Source organism: Cryptomeria japonica, chromosome 4, assembly GCF_030272615.1.
Source record: "Cryptomeria japonica chromosome 4, Sugi_1.0, whole genome shotgun sequence".
Taxonomy (NCBI): Eukaryota; Viridiplantae; Streptophyta; class Pinopsida; order Cupressales; family Cupressaceae; genus Cryptomeria; species Cryptomeria japonica.
Window position 1 is genome coordinate 620,481,424 of NC_081408.1, and position 7,972 is coordinate 620,489,395.

Consider the following 7,972-nt stretch of genomic DNA (forward strand, 5'->3'; position numbering starts at 1 on the left):
GTGTCAAGCTTTAGCTGCATCTTCTTCTCTCTTTTAGTTTTCCAGCTACAAATCTTACACCTGCATTCTGTTGGTTGTTCATCATTGTTTGAGACCGGTTCAATGAATGGATACTTTTCTACCCAATCAATCTTAAAATCCTTTTCATCTCCCACTCTCACCCCAGTTTTACTTTCCTTTTTCTTTTCTTCCTACCAACATCATCTTCAGTACTAGCATTTGCATCCGAGTGAATTATCTCATTGTGTGTATCCCTTACAACATCTTCTGCTGTGTCGGTATTGTCATCCTCATTTGATGCATTTAACTTAATGATAATCCCACCTTGTGGTGGTGGTGGTGAGCTACTGTGAATGGCTTCTGCAACTGCAGAAGTTGATGGACCAAAAACTTTGCCAATTCCAAAGAAAAACTTTATGGTAGTATCTTTAAGTTTAGGTTTTGGGCATTTTGATGGCCTCCCAATCCCTTCAATTTCACCACCCTGAGGAGTCTTACCCTTGTCTGACATCCCAATCCCTTCATCACCCTAAGGAGTCTTAGTCTCACCCTTGTGTGGCATCTCAATCCCTTCACCACCCTGAGGAGTCTCACCCATGTCTGACTGTGACATCTTGAGTTTTGACCTCTCACTACAAATTAAAAGTTAAAACTGATACTATCAAGTATGAAGAAATGATTACTCACCTTTATGCCTTCTCAATTCTCTGAATCCGGAATCAAGAATGTCTAGGCCTGTGTTGCAGGATTGTAACTCTGGCCCTCCGCCCCGCCCTACAATGTGAATGAACTTTGACTTTCCAACTCAATTTGTGGAATGCAAATTGAGACTCAAGAGCTCCCAATTTACTAATCAGACACGAACAAATTGTAAGAAAGAGTGTATTTATAGCAATCTTTGATTGTATTTTTGGCGAATTGTGCGGGGCTCGAGTGTCGCATTTGCCAATAAACATTTAATTTAATTGCATTTTTGGCGAATTGCACGAGCGTGCAATGAACATTTAATTTAAGTGAGGCGAAATGGGTCCTCGAATGCTTATAATGTTTTAATTGATATTGGTGAATTTGGCCAACGCGTGCAATAAACATTTAATTTACCATTGGCGAATTAGGTCCTGGGTACGTGGTCGTTTTACTATTGTTGGTGAATAACGGAGGTGATCTAATACCCACGTTCGAGTGATTCCAGGGGAATATTACAGGCATGCACATCGATGATGTGTGGTCAATGGCAAAGCCAAATTCTACTGTGTGTCGTTAACCTCAAAATTTTGGGCGATTTGACCATGATGGTGCCCAAGACTATTCGCGTGGAATTTGCCAATTGGCGAAGATTCGCCACTAAAAAACTCTTTGTATAACCCTGACCCTAACCATAGTCCTAAGCCCCAACACTAACCATAATCCTTACCCTAATTGTAAGCTTGATGTAAATCCCAACCCTATCTATATTAGTTACTACCACTGCTTCGAATAAATTTTTTGTATCAAATAATATTATGATGTTAGTGTTACTTCAATGATAACTGAGCTAACTTCATCAATGAGAATAACAAAATAGTTATAATTTATATCATTTTTAATTAGCTTACCTTTTATAATCCTTTCACTTTCACCAAAGCTATTAGAAAAATATCCTCCACATACTCCACTCCTCAGCAACAAATAAATCATATAGCACATATATTAAATGCTCCAAAGTAAATTCAAATTTATATTAATACCATAAACCTAATTAAACCTTAACTTCAACCTTAAAATGAAGCTTTATTATATAATCCTAGCCCTCACACCATGCTTTATCCTTAAACTCTAACTCTATTTGAATACTAATGCTAAATCTAACTGTAATTAAACCCTAAATAAATTGTAATACTAACCCTAACCCTAATCCTAAACAAGATGTAAATTCTAACCCTATCAATAACCTTGATTATAACCTTAAACCTAACTATAACCCAAACCCTAAAACTAACCCTAATCTGAATAATAATGTAAACACTAACTATCATCCTAATCCTAATTTTAAACCATATCCCAAACCATAACCATAACCCTTACCATGATTCAAATCCTAAACCTAACCATAATCCTAAGCCACGATCCTATCCATAATTGTAACAATAACCCTAATCATGATGCAAATCCTAATCATAACGTTGACCCGAAACCTAACCTTAACCATGATGTAAACACTAACATTAATCCTAACACTAACCATGATATAAACCATAACCCTAGCTATAATACTAATGTTGACCCTAACACTAACCTGAATGATGATCTAAACCATAACCTTTACCATAGTCCTAGCCAAAACTCTAAACCATTACCTTAATCATAACCCTAACCCTAACCCCAACCCTAACCTAACCTAATCATAACCCTAAACCCTAACTCTAAAATTAGGGAATGGCTCTATAGCCCTTAGGTGCACCAATCATCTGTTACAATGTATTAATAATATATAAAGGGTATTAATATCTTGGTGCAACCTAAGGGTTGGATAGAATTTTCCCTAAAAAATAACCCTAAACCTAACCCTTACCATGATGTACACCCTAACCCTATTCATAATTCCAAACATGATGTAAACCCTAATCCTAACAATGATGTAAATTTAAACCCTAACCCTAACCATAATAATAACCCAAACCAAAAACCCTAACCTAAGCAATAACCCTAACCCTAACCATAACCCTAATTAAATTCAAAAACTAACCTTCAAACGAAGCTCTATTATATAGCTGAAAACCTAACAACGTTCTTTATTCTTAAATCCTTACCCTTCTTGAGTCATAACACTAACTCTAACTTTAATTTAGTTGTCATGCTACCCCTTATCCTAATTAAACCCTATCCCTAATGCTAATATTGATTCTAATTGAACCTCAACCCTTACCCCAAGCATTATCCTAAAATAGCAACTCTAATCGATAACTAAAACCAAATATAACTATTATTCTATCTATAATACTATAATTCCCTCTAATCTAGACCCTAACCCTAACCTGATAATGACCCAAAACCTAGCTTTATATCTAATTATTAATTATGATCTTTAACCTAACTTTATATCTAATTATTAATTATATATAACCTTATAATCCTAACTATATAACCCTAACCCTAATTATAATTATAACCCTAAACCCTAACCCTAATCTTAACCTTAACCCTAATTACAATCACTAAGATTAACCCGGATCGTAACCCTTACCCCAACCCTAACCCTAATCCTAAGTACAATACTAACTCTCATTATAACTATAACCCTAACCCTCATTATAATTATATCTCTAATGCAAAACCTAATCCTAAGTGAAAACCTAACTATGATATTAGCCCTAACCCTAACCCTAATCTTCAACTAAAGCCCACATAATTGTTATTCTATCATGATCATAATCTTATGTATAACCATAGTCCCACCCCTAACTATAATGGTAACCCTAACTCTAACCAAGTTTTAAACTCTGACCCTGATATTATACACTTAATAACTATAAAACAATATTACAGTTTCAAAATAAGAATATAATAGTATTATACTTATCGTATAGCACTATATTAATATAATATTATTAATAAAACTATAAAAATAATATTATAACTAACAATAATTTAATATAATAATATAATACATTTAAAATATTTCAAATTTATATTATGAATATTATTTTCAATTAATTATAAAATAATATCATAATAATCAAAATAATATAAATTAATAATAATAATATATTATAATATTATTCCACAAACAAATAAATAATAATAATAATTGCAATAATAATATTACATATTATTGCAAAAAACATTAATAATATAATATTATATAGTTCTATTTTGAATTTTTTATCGTTTCCCATGTTGCGCCGCGACTGCTACTAGCTTACATATATTTGATTTTAATCAAATATATATAATACGCCGAAAGATATCTTCTCGAGGCGCCTATTTTTATCATGTACCCCAAACTCTAATAGGCGCCTCGAGAAGATATCTCTCAGCGTATTATATATATATTTGATTAAAATCAAATATATGTAAGCTAGTGGTATTTTTTGAGGTTGAGATATATCTTAATCAAGGTGGACAACAATCTTAGGGTTGTCAGTGATATGAATTTCATTGATTTCATCTTTGCTAGGCTCTTCATTTTTTGGAGAGAGCATTGGAAACATTATAATGATGGGAAATAGGATCTTCCTCTTTCTCTAAGGTATCTTTGTGATTAAGACCAACATTAGGAGAGGGACTATCATATGTAATTAATGCTTCATCTCTAGGGGGAGATCATGAAAATAAGGTATGGTATTGCTAGGAAAGGTACCTACAATATCATCCCCTTGCACCAAATAATTCTTATGGGGGAGGTACATTTTAGGAGAAGGATGAACATCATTCTCCAAAGATTCATCTTTAGGGGGGAGATCTTTGAAAGAAGCATCCATATTCGCTTTTTGCACTATTGTGCCCTCATTATGAGATCAATTTTAGGAGAGGGTAGATCATAGCTATGAATGAAAGGAAGAACTAAGTTATCATCGTATGCATGAAAGGGAACATCATGATCATCTTTAATGTGACTCAAATTGAACTAGCAAAAGAAGATAAAAACTCCATCTTCAAGAAATTCACTCAATACATGCATTGAATAGAGGGAAATTTTCAATTTCAAATTTGAAATTTGTGATTGAACAATGCAAACTTTTGTGTAAGTGATTGATTAACCAATTAATTAAGCAATTTCATTTGTGAATTTGGAAAAACCTATGCAACCCAAAAAACAAATTAAAAAATTAGGGTTTTTATGAATTAAACCTCTTAATTTATGTAATTTAATTAAAAAAAGATCTATGAGTGCAAATTTGATAATTAAAATATTTCCAAATCAAATCTTGAAAATTATTTATCCAAATTTTGACAACCCACAAATTCAATTTCAAATTTAAAAATTAGGGGTTTTTGTGAAATTAATTTTAAATTTAATTGAAAATAAAACTTGTAAATGAAAATGAAAATTTGAAATTTGAAAGACCCGGGTCTAAAATAATTAATCCAAATTAATTAGGGTTTTTTATGAATTAACCTCTTAATTTTTTTAAATTTAATTGGAAATTGAACTTGTAAATGAAAATTTGAATTTTAAATGCCTAAAGAATTCAGATCTGAGAACATAAATAAAAAATTGTGGTGTAAGGAGTTGTGCTCACCAAAATGTAATGGTGAAAAATTAGGGTTTCCACCATGAGAGGGGTGAAAACCGCTAATTTATCATTACATTCAAAAGAGGGGTGAATCCAATAGATTCAGTCACAAATTAGTAATGATAAGAACTGAATACTAATTGGATTCGAGGGGGTGTGAATTTGTTTACCCTCTTTTGTGAGTTGAATTGCCGAAATTAGGGAAAAGTGTTGGAAATGTAGGTCAAAATGTGAAAACAATGAGCTATAGTCGTCAAATTGAGACACATATTTGGATCTGAGAAATATAAGCAGATTTGGACTTGATCCCCAAAAAAGATCCAAAAATGTTGGAACTAGAGAGCTCGTCACCCTGGTCCTCCTAACTTTCCACACACCAAAAGGGGTTGATTCATCTCTGCAAATAATACCTATTATGAAGATCATAGTTTCGTACCTATTTCCTGCACACATAAAGAAAGGGAAATAGGTTGGGAATAGGGGCTTGCCTAAGTCAAACCCCAGTTTAGGAATTAACCTTGATTGAAATATTGAAAATACTAAAATAAATAATGGAAAGATATACCTCAGATATAAAATGACTGATAATGATGCAATGCTTCTTGAATGCAATCACATATGCTTTATGAAATGACATGAACATGAGAAAACCCTAATCATACACACATGCTTGAAAATAAAAGATGTAATGATGCTCCATAATTTATGAATGAAGAATGCAGCCTTGAAGATCTTTAGAAATTCTTGATGATGAGTGCTTCAATGCTTGATGATTATAATTTAACCCTTGTATGCTTATGATGTGATTGATGTATATCAAAATGAGAGGGGAAAACCTCCTTACATACTTGCATGCTAATTTCTCGACATAGGCCAACACAGAGAGAGATTTCCTGCTCATTTTTTAGAATGCAAGAGGGGGCCAAGATAGGGCCCAATTAAGGAGGACTAGAGCATGGCACACTTGTCCCAATGAGGACTAGAGTGACACACCCTAGTGATACCCTATTTTGGGGCTGGACTAAGGGGCCATGTGATGCATGAAATAAAAATGCAGCCATATTTGCATGATGAAGGCATAATCAGGACTTAATTAGGCATTGGGGGACGTACACTAAGGTGAGGGCCCAAAATGTGGACTAAATTGCAAGGGTGTGCAATTTAGGATGCTACAATCACACACATAGAGAGGACAGTGAGGGGCTTGGCCTGACTAAAATGGAAAATAAAATGTGTACATTGTGGGCCAAACTTATGTGGAAGATGGTCTCTCAACCTAACACGAAGTGGTGCCAAATTCTCCAATAGAAATATCTAAACTCTAATGAATTCAATCAAATTATGACCAATCTAGATTTCCTATGTAGTACCCATGTATGGAATTTTGTGCAAAAATTAAAAAGTATCATCACACATCATCTATCCTAGGTAGTCAACAATGGGAAAACACATTTTTGGACAAAGTCATACAATATACTTTCACATCTATCAAATATTCCTAATCTACTTTAGTAAATAGATACAATTGTTAGCATATGTAGACACCATTTTTGTGACTATTTACAATAAATCAACGCTCAAAGTGATGTCTCTTAAACATGGAGATATTTTGATGATCTTATAATACCACAAGAAACTAAACACACTTTTTAAAATGAATTGGGAAAATGCTAATCTATATCAACCAAATAGAGGAAAATCACATATGAATGAGAGCAAAATTTGGTTACTTGTCAGTCAAAATTGGTTGTAAGTTACAAAATATGATAGAGGGTATCACTAATTAGCCCTCATATCAATATTGGAAAGAGTGGGACCTCCCCAAGGTGGGGGCCTCATATGGATAAGCCTAAACAAAATAATTCTCATTGGTGACCATCTCAAACAAATTGGAATTGAAAGACCCACATAATGCATCATATACAAGTTTGAGGAATAAACTATAAATCACCTCCTAATTAATTATCCAACAACTAGTCTATGTTTGGATTGGATTTAGGAAAAACTTGAGTGGATTAGAGCCCTCCCTAATGATATTCTTTATCTATTTTTATGTTGTCCAAGACATAAAAATTATGTTTGGGAGGTGTCGGTGGCCAAATTAACACATGCAACACAAGAAAAGTACAATCGCCATACCTCTCTTGAAAAAGAAAATCTTAAGATCTTCTATCTTCCAAGATCCTAAAAGTCAAGTGACAATCATGTTGTGCAAACTAGTGGACAATATGACTATTAGTTCGAGGGGCATGTTGATGGTCTCCTAATTAAATGCGAAGTTGACCTCTAATATAAACTCTATTCTAAATATAGGAATAAATGAAATGGAAGGAGACAGTGCATATACTAAATTTAAACTCTCATTCAATTGAAATCCCCAAAGATTCATTATTTTTTGTATTAAGATCAAATTAACACAATCTATCCTACTAACAATGCGAGCTTCAAAGGAATTTTAATAAAATCAAATTTCAACATATTCCTAATTATTGTATTACACATGAAAATAAAAAATAAATTAAAACTTTTCATAGAACAGTTATCTCTTAAGCAATCAAAAAATTGAGATTCGAGATTCGAGTATCACACCACATGTGAAGAGGGCATTTTTGTAAGAACAAAACTAGATCCATATTACATTTCATTATTTTTTAATCTAAAAAATATCCCAATAGGTATACACACTAAAAAATCTGATTTCACTAACCCAAATTGTCTCTGAATTATCTAGAATGATGCAAAATTAGTCTAAAACG